This window comes from Equus caballus, chromosome 3, assembly GCF_041296265.1.
Source record: "Equus caballus isolate H_3958 breed thoroughbred chromosome 3, TB-T2T, whole genome shotgun sequence".
NCBI classification, from domain to species: domain Eukaryota; kingdom Metazoa; phylum Chordata; class Mammalia; order Perissodactyla; family Equidae; genus Equus; species Equus caballus.
In genome coordinates this window covers 56980537-56992997 of record NC_091686.1, presented here as the reverse complement: position 1 = coordinate 56992997, position 12461 = coordinate 56980537, and positions in this window count along the sequence as shown.

Sequence of the window (12461 nt, the reverse complement as noted above, 5' to 3'; positions counted from 1 at the left end):
CAAGGGTCAGTTCTCAGTCTTTATCTTATTCAATCAATCAGAAGCATTTGACAATTAATCTCTAGCCTGGATTTATACAATTGGTCTCCTGCTTCAACACTCACCTAATAATTTATTTCATAAGCAGCCATGACGATTCTTTTAAAAGATGTCAGGATTTTTTTTTTTCTGCTTTATCTCCCCAAATCCTCCACCCACCCCCCCACCCCCCGCCCCGTACATAGTTGTATCGCTCAGTTGTGGGTCTTTCTAGTAGTGGCATGTGGCATGCCTCCTCAACGTGGCCTGATGAGCAGTGCCATGTCCACGCCCAGGATCCGAACCCATGAAACCCTGGGCCACTGAAGCAGAGTGCGAGAACTTAACCGCTCAGCCACGGGGCTGGCCTAGATAAGTCGTTTCATGTCACTACTTTAATTAAAGTTCTCCAATGGCTTCTTCCTATCTCTCTTAGGGTAAAATTCACAGTGCTGACAATGGCTTGCAAGACCTTATATGACGTGGCTGGCTACACACTACCTCTCTGACTCATCCTCTACCACAGTCCCCCGTCTCTCTAACCCTACTCTAGCCACACCTGTCTTCTTGCTGTTACTCAAGGATAACACACACGCTCCCACCCCTGGCGCTTTGTAATACCAGTTCCCTTGACCTGAACGCTCTTCCTCTGAGAGCTGAACGGCTCACTCTGACTCATTCAAGTGTCTATTCAAATATCACCGCACTAGAGAGCTTTGCTCTCTCCACTCTAAATGACGTCCCCTCAGCCTACCCAGGCACTCCCTGTTCTCCATAACACTTAACACCATTTGAAATATTATAGTTACTTGTGTATTATTTTTTATTGTCTTCCCACTAGAATATAAGCTCTCTGACAGGAAGCCTTTGTTTCTTTTACAGCAGTATTCCCAGAGCCTAAAAGAGCACATTGCCTTAGTAGATGTCCAATAAATATAAGTTGAATGAATGAATGAATCTCTCACGGAATGGTCCTCCCTACAAAAACCCTGTGCTAGACCAGTGGAACCCAACCTGCGCGCCAAGGAGCTAGGAGGTTGGAGTAATGTAAAGAGGCCTGTGAATCCACATAATTGCAATTATTGTCCGTAAACTGAATAAATCCCTAGTATATATATACTTTATTTAAAAACAACTATTAATTTAAAATATGTTTTATTGCCATGTATTTTCTCAATCAAAAGATACTAAACATGCAGTCAGTATTATGTAGGGGCCTATCGATTTGTCTCTTATTAATAAGAGATTATCATACTCAGTAATACTAGGAACCCCACTGTGCTAGCCAAAAGAAACCACTGTATTTCCCCTGAGTTGTGTGTAAACCTTCACACCTGTGCCTTTGCTTACATTGGTATCTTAATGAGGAAACCCTTTTCCTCTCTTCCTCCTCTTCCCACCCCACGCTCCAATGGCCTTGTCTTTCCAAATCTTAAATCATCATCATCTACACCTGGATGAGCACGTCCCTGCAGGAGAGCTGGCAATGAGACAAGAGGTGACTGCCTGGGGTGAGAGATGGGTAGGAAAGAAGTGCCAGGAGGGGGAAAAGAGTTGCCGACAGACTAGTGTGGTAGAGTTCCCGAGTCCAACTTCACCCACCTCGCAGTTTGCCTAGTCCCCCCTGATTAAATGTCCCCAACGGAGACTTGCCACCAGCAAACCCCATCCACTCTGCATCCCCCATGAAGACAACATACTAATTCTTGACCAGGCACTATTTTTTCATACCAAACAAAGTCCTCTGTCCACTGCTCGCTGCCAAATACCACCCATCACATCTTCATTATGATTCAACCTTCACCCATGTCTGGAAGTTTTCCTGGTTAACCAACACCACATTCTTATCATTCCTCTCTGGCCTTCACCAGTTTAAGAAACAATTTTCCAAGTAAATTTTCTACTCTGATAACTTGTTTTGCAAAAGGTTCCTTTCTTCATTTGTTCTCTTAAATGTGAATTCCTGCCTAAGATGTAAGTGCCTCATACGTTGCTTTTCTTGACCTCTTCCCATTATATCACAGTGCCTAGTACTGTACCAGATGTAGAAGAGATACTGAAAAAGATGCTGTGGACCCACTGTTCTACTAAAACTTTCTCTATGACAGAGATAACATAGGCAATAGACTAGAAGAAAACATTTTATGTATGTGTGTTTGTACACACTGTTGCAACAGCTGTGTATAACTTGTAGGGCCCAAGAGGATATGGGTGAAGCCCTGACCACAACTTCTACAATGTACATACAAATATGTGCATATATATATGTGAGAATATATGAGGAATATGTCAGGAAAAGATTGACAAAGTAGATCAAGGAGAAACAAATGAGAAATAAAACTTTATGTATTATAAATAATACCCTTGGCAATGTTTTTAAAAGGAGCAATAATCCAGAAAAAATATTTTCCACATATATAACAAACTAATATCCTGAATATACAAAGAATTCCTACGTATCAAACATAAACAAAAACAACCCAAGAGAAATGAACAAAGAATATAAACACGGAAAGAATGAGGCAATTCTCAGAAGAAAAGATAAAATGGTCATTAAACATAAAAGAATGAAAAACCAGGGAAATAAAACTAAAAACAACAATGAAATACTAGTTCTTAGCTATTGAAATGACCAAAAAGAGTAAAAGTTTTATTATATCCAGCTGGCAAATGTGTGGACAAAGAAATGTGAAAAAAGAGACCTGCATTTCAATTGCCACTTCAGAAGGCAACAGCCAGTATCTATCAAAAAACACACATACAGGTGCCAGCCCAGTGGTGTAGCAGTTAAGTTCACACGCTCAGCTTCAGCAGCCCTGGGGTTCACTGGTTCGGATCCCAGGCATGGACCCACATACCACTCATCAGGCCGTGCTGTGGCAGCATCCCACATACAAAATAGAGGAAGATTGGCACAGATGTTAGCTCAGGGCTAATGTTCCCCAAACAAAAGGAAGAAGATTGGCAACAGATGTCAGCTCAGGGCCAATCTTCCTCATCAAACACACACACACACACACACACTATGGACCAACAATCCCACTTCTCAGTTTCTCTCCTGGAGAAATATCCATGGGCACAAGAAGGTTTACCACAGCATTGTTTATAATTCTGCAAACAAGCCTAAAAAGGAGACAGGCTAAAAAATTATGGAATACTATGTCACTATCAAAAAGAACAAACTAGATATATATGTAATATCATGGGTAAATCCCAAAGATATATTGCTAAGAGTCAAAAGCAATTGCATACAGTGGTACAGTATTTTCCTATTTGTGTAAAACATACTCGTACATACATACACTCCTACTCAAGCTCACAAAAAACTTCTATGTGTAGATTTACCTGTATGTCACAGCTTAAATAATATCCAGAAGGGTCCACAAACCTACAGCCATGGTTAGTGCTGGGAGGAAGAGAGGATTACAACTGGGGTGCAAGTCAAAGGAAAATTTAGCCATTTCTGTCAAGTTTTAATTTGGGGAGAGAAGAATTATTCATGTATCTGTGTAGTTGACACGAAATGTAAAATAATGAATGTAGTTTTTGGTGACATGTGAATTAAAGAGTCGCTCCTTGAAAGCAGGTGCCAAGGCTGATGGGTTTGCACTTCCCACGGAGCCCAGCCCAGCACTGTTGACTGGTAGGCTTGTTGAATGGATGAATGAAAGGGGATGAAACAGGAGGTTCAAGCCAGATCATGAAGGGCCTTGACTTCTGAGTTCAAGAGTTTGTAGTTTATTTGGCAGGACAAACTGTGTTAGATTTGACACAGTTCCTGTCAATACATTTTAGCTTTTATGATTAACATCGCATTTCAAGTCTATCCTGTTTTATGACCAGAAGATGGAGCTCCAAACACTTAAACCTTTTTTTTTTTTTCTTTTCTTTTTTTCCCTGTGTTGTTGGAGTCTTGGTAGAGGCTGTGGTTTTGTTTCTTTGATTCTTTTGGGGTTTTTTTCCCTTCCCCATTTAAACGCTTCCACTTTCATTTAGTTCTCAGATTATCAAAATCCAATTGCTGACTGCAGATAGGAGGAGTAATATATAGGGGAAGCTACACCCTAGGGTCTGACTTTTCCACCTCCGGGAACTTGTTTGTTTCATGCACTAGTTCCTATGTTTTTCTCCACCTCTTCCCGCCTTGCTCCTCCCTCCTCACAACGGAAAAGCCCACTGTAAATATGTGCTGACAACTTGTGCTGTCCTCGTGGGAGGGAAAATTCCAAGCCTGCTACACGTGGACTTCGTTACTATACGCAGCCATGTACTTGCGCATTGAAGGAAGAGAACATGGCAGGGCAGGGATATATACTTCGGACTGTTCTCCAGTTTCTATGCTTTTCTAACATAAGTTCCTTACTCACAGAATACTTCCTTGAGACCTCTAAAGACTCATGGGAAATAACGAATTTTCTAAATTTCTGTAACATTAACTCTATTACCTTTACGCTGATATTGTTAATACAGCTGTATCTCTACCTATTTATTCAAAATTCATTCATTTATTAACTCTTTTTTTTCAATAAGTATTTATTGATCAGAACTGCAAAAGAGTTATGGATTGGTGGGACACACACACGGACACACTCACACATGCACACACGCACCCCTCTAAGCCCTCAATATATTTAACCGAGAATACACAGGCTAAGAAGGCCAGGAGCGACTCAAGCAGGAACAGCATCACCTATTAAGATTTTTCCTTACCGTTTATTCCCTATGCTGAGAGCAAACTGTCAGGGACTCCGATAAGATTCTGCAAGAAAAATTTCTTGCTTCACCACTGCCCTGTTATACTCAGGCTTACATCACCGTTTTGAAAAAACTTATGCTGACAATACATACACCCTGTTCAAGGGGATGCTTACATACATTTGGCTCCTCTGCTTCTTGTTGAATATTTATATATTCATATTCAGAATTTACCTGGGTCAAGAACTAGGTAGATTCCAGTCAAAATCTTTCTCCTCCCTGCTGCCCAGAGTCCTCGTAGCACTCCTGTGTCTGTACCCACCAAACCTCTCCTAGGCTCTAAGCTTGTATCCCTAAATACCTACTGGTCATCTCCACTTGTAAATTCAAAAAGGCTTAAATTCAACTTATTTTTGTCCTCCATGCCTTTCCTCTCCCACGTACACCCAGTCTCCTCCCAGCTTTCTGGAGATCCCTCTCTGCAGTCATCTACTTGGGCACCTAAATTTAAAACTCTGCAGAAATTCATTTCTCCCTCGCCTCTCACATGCAGTCCTCAAGTCCCAGCCGTCTTACTGTCACAGTGTGCCCCAAATACAGTCCTTGCATATTCATTGTCAGAAACCCTTCTCTCCCACAATAATTTCAGTTGTCTCCTAGCTACCGCCATTTTCTTCTTACTCAATCTTTACAGGCTATATTAACACAATATTAGGCATGCCGGATAAAATAGAGGGCATCTGTATTTTTATTTGCTAAATCTGGCAACCCTGCACCATACTCATCTTTCTAAACACATTTCTGGTCTGTAAGGCTTCTATTGAAATTCTCCCTCTTTTCTATCGCTGAATTATTTTTTTGGTTTTTGACTTTTGTTGTTGTTTTAGTTTCCCATCCACTAGTGAATTAAAGCTAAACCCCTTAGCCCATCACTCAACAAATACTGTATCTGTCACCTGCTATGTATAAAACACTATGATTTGTGCTGTGAAGTATGTAAACTAAATAATTCATAGTCTCTGTCCTTACAGAATTTACAAGCTAAAGAATGATCACTGACATAATGAACCACAAGCAAACAGAGAGCAGTAAAATCCAATTTAGGGCTGAGGGACTTAGGGTTGAGGAGGTTCCCAGGTTTATAATCTTGTTACCTGGATTCTAACTTGGCCTTAAGCCAATGAAAACTTTTCTTAACCCCACCTACATCCTAGTCCTAAAATCCAGTCACTCAACTTCTTAACATCCACCCTTGGCCTGTGACAAAGCCAGCCCTGGCTAATGAAGCTTTTCCCCACCACAAAAAGTAGAAGAAAGCAAGTTGTCTTTATTCAATTTCATAGCTGAGAAAAGCAAGTACAGAGGTTTCATGACTTACACAGAATCCTAAATGACAAGAGGAGGCAGAAATGGAGTCCAACAGTTAGTGTTCTTTCTGAAGACAAACTCATCTCTGAACAGGACTTAAAACCTGCAGTGATGGGGGCCGGCCCCGTGGCTGAGTGGTTAAGTTCGTGCGCTCTGCTTCAGCGCCCCACAGTTTCATCAGTTCGGATCCTGGGGGCAGACATGGCACCGCTCATCAGGCCATATTGAGGCAGCATCCCACATGCCACAACTAGAAGGACCTACAACTAAAATATACAACTATGTACTAGGGGGCTTTAACGAGAAGGAAAAATAAAAAAAATAAAAATAAAAAAACCTTAAAAAAAAACCTGCAATGAGTAAAGCAATTTTATCTGAATAAGCAAAATATAAGGGGTGATAGAGGAATAAGCAAATCATAAGAAATAATTAATATAGGAATAGCTGTTTCAAATGTTCAAGATTAAAAAGCAAAACCCAGGGCCGGCCCGGTGGCACAGTGGTTAAGTGCGCACGTTCCGATTCTCGGCACCCCCCTGGGGTTCGCCGGTTCAGATCCCGGGTGCGGACATGGCACTGCTTGGCACGCCATGTTGTGGCAGGCGTCCCACATAGAAAGTAAAGGAAGATGGGCACGGATGTTAGTTCAGGGCCAGGCTTCCTCAGAAAAAGAGGAGGATTGGCAGTAGTTAGCTCAGGGCTAATCTTCCTCAAAAAAAAAAGCAAAAACCAGAGGATGTTCTGAACATCTGCTTCTGGGGAATTTCAAACACTGAGATTCAATGGGTCACAGAGAAATAACAAGGATGAGATGATGCTGTCTGGCAATAGATTTCAAAAAATAAACCTAGAATATGGAAATGTATCTAGCCCATATATTTCTTGCATATGTTCATCAGTGCTATAAGAACTATACAACCATTTTTGGAAACTTTAATATAAAGCAATTCTGTAATATTTCCAGAAAGAAACATAAGGATTGCATGGTTGGGAGAAAGGAGAACGGAAAAAACTTATCTTTTACTTTTATTCTTTTATATCTCTTGAATTCTGTAAAATGTGCAAATATAATTATTCAAAAACATTTTTTTAAACAAAACCTTGTCTATTAAGGAATATCAATTCTTTATGGATATGTAACAGTTTAATTTTCCCATTAAGTTTCCCAAACAAACACCACTTTCTTGATCCGCAAATACATCTTGCATAATTATATGTTTTTCAACCAAATATGGTTATTAAAACAATTTCATTGAGCTATTTCAGACTCAGTCCTGTTCCTTTGAACACTTCAATTGTACATTCAATAAAACTCTACCTGCCCCATGACCCAGAAAGACTTCTTCCGGTGTGAGCTCCTTTGGGATTGAGGCAGGGAGGTAAAAGAAAAGAAGCATGAGCATCTCCTCATGTGACTGGGCAAGTTGTGTTCTTCTTTCCTGATGACCGTAACTACTAGTCTGGTCTATTGCCTGTGGGCTCCATGAAGACCAGTGGTGGCTCCAAGATTCCACTCCGGTGAAAGATTTGGTTACATCTTTTGGCAGATGCTGCCTTGGTGGCTTTCCCCTGCATGTGGGCCCCTCTTCCCCGACCCCCACCCCACCCCCCCACCCCACCCCCCCACCCCCCCACCCCCACTGCATCAATCTTGAGACAACTATGGATCCCAATTTCATACATTTCTTAGAGCCAACTCACAGGTCTGCAGGCATGTGAGAACTTTCTCACCTCTACTCTGAAGGAGGAGACCCCCCTCTCCACCTAGATGTTGCTCTACTCATGCCATCTCCAGTCAGTTCTCTTTTCCCACATTCTCAGAGTACACAAGGCATATCAGCAAGTCTGCTACTTAAGAAGGTCATAAAGCCAGGGAACAAAATGTCTGTTTACTTTTCTTTTCAAGTGATTTACTTGAGCTCCCAACCCTCACATACTTGACTTGAGATAGCAATAGACTCTATATCCACTCTCCAAAAGGCTTTCTTCCTCTCCCAACAACCCTTGGGAGGGATGGGTGGTTGGGCCAGTTCTCTAACTATGGGCCTCTCAGTGAGCCCTGCGGAACGGTGGCTGACCGCAACTGCTGGTGACTGCATAAATTTAGAATACAGAACAAATTGTGTCTTTTGTCTTCAGTTTGAGTTTTAACAATAGTTATGTGGCCAAAAGAAAATTCCTACTTGAATCTTGTAATACTCGCCAATAGTTTCCATCATCCATATATGGTTCAGACACCACTGCAATTTCAGCTCTAAATGATTAGAATGTTTTTGGTAATAATGGTTCTCAAACCTAGCTGTACACCAAACTACCTAGGGGGACTTTTTGTTTTAAGTACACAGATCCATCCTAGATCCACTTGATCAAAATATCCAGGGCTAGGATCAAGAAATCTGCAATTGATTCAAATACAAGCAGCCTGACATTTAGGAAACTCTGGATGAGAACTCAAAAAAAAAACGAGAGAGAGAGATTTAGATGAAGGTCAGGAAACATTTGGGTTAATATATAAACCCCATAGACCAAAACCATATCTATCTGATTCATTTTTGTAGTTCCAACACTTAGAACAGTGCTTAGCACATAGTAGAATTTCAATAAATATTTATTTGCATGAATGAATGGATGAGCAGAACATTTCCATTTCATGGGCAACGCGACTATCCATCTCACCAACGTGTACCACAGCACATAGTGAATCTACTAAAGTAGATGTATTTTTTTCTGTAGTTATCTTAATATAAACAGATAGGTCTTTTTTGGACTGAGATATAGCTAAATTAGGTGAGATGAGAAATGCTACTTAGAGAGGCTGGCTGGCCACTTGGGTAAGACTTCTCAGGGCTGCCTCATCACCATGATGAGATCTCAACCATGCAGGATCTGGAACTGACCAGGAGGGAAGATGATCTCCATGATTGCCAAGCTAACAATCACTCACTGCATCCTCTTGCACCATAACAAAATACCACACGACCAGACCATTTAGATTTAAAGAGTGCTGGAGATTTACTGAAAAATTCTCTCTCACTGGCTACCTCTTCTCCAGATTCCATTCTGTTTATCAGATGCAAAGGTTAACCAGTCTTTGCCTAAGCAAGTTCTAAAGCAATTGATTCTATTTGAGCCTACTACATTACGGTCATGTTTAAGACCCCCTACTCTAAGAATACACTCAGATCCCTTTGATTAGAGTATGTGGTGTGTAATCAGATAAGTTAATAAGAAGAAAATTAACTCACACTTGGGGTTTGTTTTGAGGTGGTGGTGGTTGTTGTTACGGGTTATTTTACTATAGTTGTTGATATTGTATTATTGCTAAAGACTCACCAAGAAAGGATCAACAATCTCTTTTCCCCAACCCACTGCAGGAAAGAGGAAGCACTGGTTTCTAAATGTTGAGCTCCTTGTCTCTCCTTCAGCAGGAGAGAGGTAAACAGTTCTGTGTTTGAGGTAGATTGGAGGAGATTCAGCTTGCTCCCCTAGCAGAGGTGGTGCGGAGGAGAGACAGTGGAAGTTACCACCAGGGGAGGAGGGCGGAACATCTCCACCATGGAATGGGAACTGGATTTGGGGTTGTTACAGATGGCAAGTCATGGTATCTCTTGGAAAAAAGCGCCCAGAATTGGGGGAACTGGAGCTGCATGGCATGAGAAGGAGGCTGGACACCAGGCTGGGGAGCCTCAGCAACAGATCCCACCAACCAGTGAGACGGAAGGAGAAGAGACACCCCTCTTCAAAATGGATCCCAGGGACTTAGATAACAAGCTTCTGGGCCAGTCCCATGGCCTGGTGGTTAAGTTCAGCACCCTCTGCTTCGGCAGCCCTGGTTCGGATCTCAGGTGTGGACCTACACCACTCGTCAGCCATGCTGTGGAGCAACCCACATATATAATAGAGGAAGATTGGCACAGATCTTAGCTCCAGGGCTAATCTTCCTCAAGCAAAAAAAAGAGCAAGATTGGCAAGAGAAGTCAGCTCAGAGCTAATCTTCCTCAGGAAACAAACAAACAAACAAACAAGCTTCTGGGCAGTTACCAAAGATAAACTCTTAGGAAAGGGGAGGAGCCCTCAATAATGATTGACATTTGGCATCTCAGCACCCATCCCCCTTCATGACAGGTGACTTAGATCCAGATTTCATTTATTTGGAAAATGAAGTGCTGTGATTTTTCTTGTGCCAAAGTGTTATGGAGAAATTTTTACCCCCTAAAGTTTGTCCAAACTCTTTAGACCCAGGCTTACAGGCAATTTCTCATGGTTTACTTGTACAGGTGGCTAATCTACTGCTTGTGGATGATTTTATAGGATTAGCTCAGCAAGTAATCTTATTTCTATGTAACTAGGAACACCTCACTGCGCGTGCATGTGCCAACAAAAATCTTGTCAAATATAATGTTATATTCTACTGTTCACAGACAGTAGGAAACACATTTATGAAGAACCCACAGGGCCACCAACCAATCAGACAAGTCCAAAGAGAAAGTGAGAATGATTAGATTAATTTTACTTTCTGACTAATATAGACAGTACTTTCTAAAGAAGCACTAGCTTCTGTGATTTCCAAGAAAAAGAAACTATATTTGTTGGCCTTATGGTAAGTAACTTGTTCAGGATTCCACAGAAGAAAATATGCAGGAGTAATTGATGACTCATTCCTCAGCTTTTTCTTTTTTCTTCTTTCTTCCTAACCTTTGTTTTCAGCTGCCACTGAAAGACTTACTGGCATGTAAAGACTGGATAATCTGGTATCAGATTTCTCTTCAAATCCTTGCTTTCTTGTCCAGGCCCAGGAGAGAAATGCCTTGGGTTACCTCACCACTTCACTATTGTAATAGCTTCCCCACTAGTCAACCTGCCTCCATCTTCTCTACTTGTTCTCATCAGACTTAATCTTCCTAAATTACAGCCTCACCATTTTACCCCGTTCTCCCATCAAAACCCCCTAATCTAATATCATGCCATTCAAAGAATGCTTACTGAGGAACTAAGAAATTCAAGACATTGTGGTTAACACCCTAAGGAACATGAACTTGAGTGAAACAGCTCTGCCTTCAGGCAGTTTATATTCTCATAAGAGATATAGACATTTCCCAACCTACTGTAAGACAAAGTATGCTAATCGTTCTAATTAAGGTCACGATGAAGGTCACGGGAGTCAAGGCAAAGGAAAGGATAAACTGGTCCTTTTCTGATGATGTCCATTGTTTACAAAATAACCTGAATCGATTATCTAGCAATAACTGTACTCTATAAACTGGCGCCATCAACCTGTTCCTATCGCCTGCATTCTGTACACACCCTCTGCAGAGCCAGGCAAATCAGTCTATTCAGCTCCAAAAGCATCTTGCAGTTGCCACCTCTTTACCTCTTCTAATGCCACTTCCTCTGAGAAGATCATCACCCCAGTCCTCTCTCCTTATCTAAATTCTACCCACTTTATATCCCACCTTTTCTATGAAAACTTCTCCGTATCAACCAGCCGGAGTGGCCTCTCTCTCCTCAGCATCTGTGTGACTCACTGGAGTCTTTCCCTCCACCTTTCAGAATCTACAGTAACATCCAAATGCAGCATGACTCTCGGACTCACAGGATTTCGGTCCTCCCTGTCTATATCTCTGCCTCAGCCCAGCATCCTAGCTTCATATCACTGACCTTGGACCTTGTGATTTAGTCCTTCATTGCCCACATCCTACTGCTATGCCTGATCCTCAATCTCCAACTCCACCTCTAGCAGCTAGGGGTCTGGGACCTCAATATCCTGCCCCTACTTTGGCGCCACACACCCTTCCCCTCCAACTTGCATTTCATGTGTCCTCCTATTTACCTCAGGCTATGAAACTGCCTCAGGAAAAAAGCAAAAACTCAGTATAATTTTACTGTGTCTACTTTAGGAATAAAAGCAGAGCAGCACAACATGGAGGAAACTTGAAAGATATTATGCTAAGTGAAATAAGCCATTTACCAAAGGACAGATATTATATGATTCCACTTAGATGAGATACCTAAAGCAGTCAGATACACAGAGACAGAAAGTAGAATAGTGGTTGCCAAGGGCCGGAGGGAGAGAGGATTAGGGAGTAATTGTTTAATGGGTACAGAGTTTCAGTGTGGAATGGAGAATAAGTTCTAGATATGAACAGTGGTGATGGCTGCACAATAATGTGAATGTACTTAATGCCACTCAACTGTACACTTTAAAATGATTACAGTGGTAAATTTTACGCTATGTGTATTTTACCATGATAAAATAGATAAATAAGTTTTTTAAATGAATCATTTACAGCATGAAAAAGCAAAGTACAGCACCGAGAGTTTGGTAGAAAATCAAAACAGAGATGTCCATCGGCACTCATTCTTTTGAGATTCCTAACCAG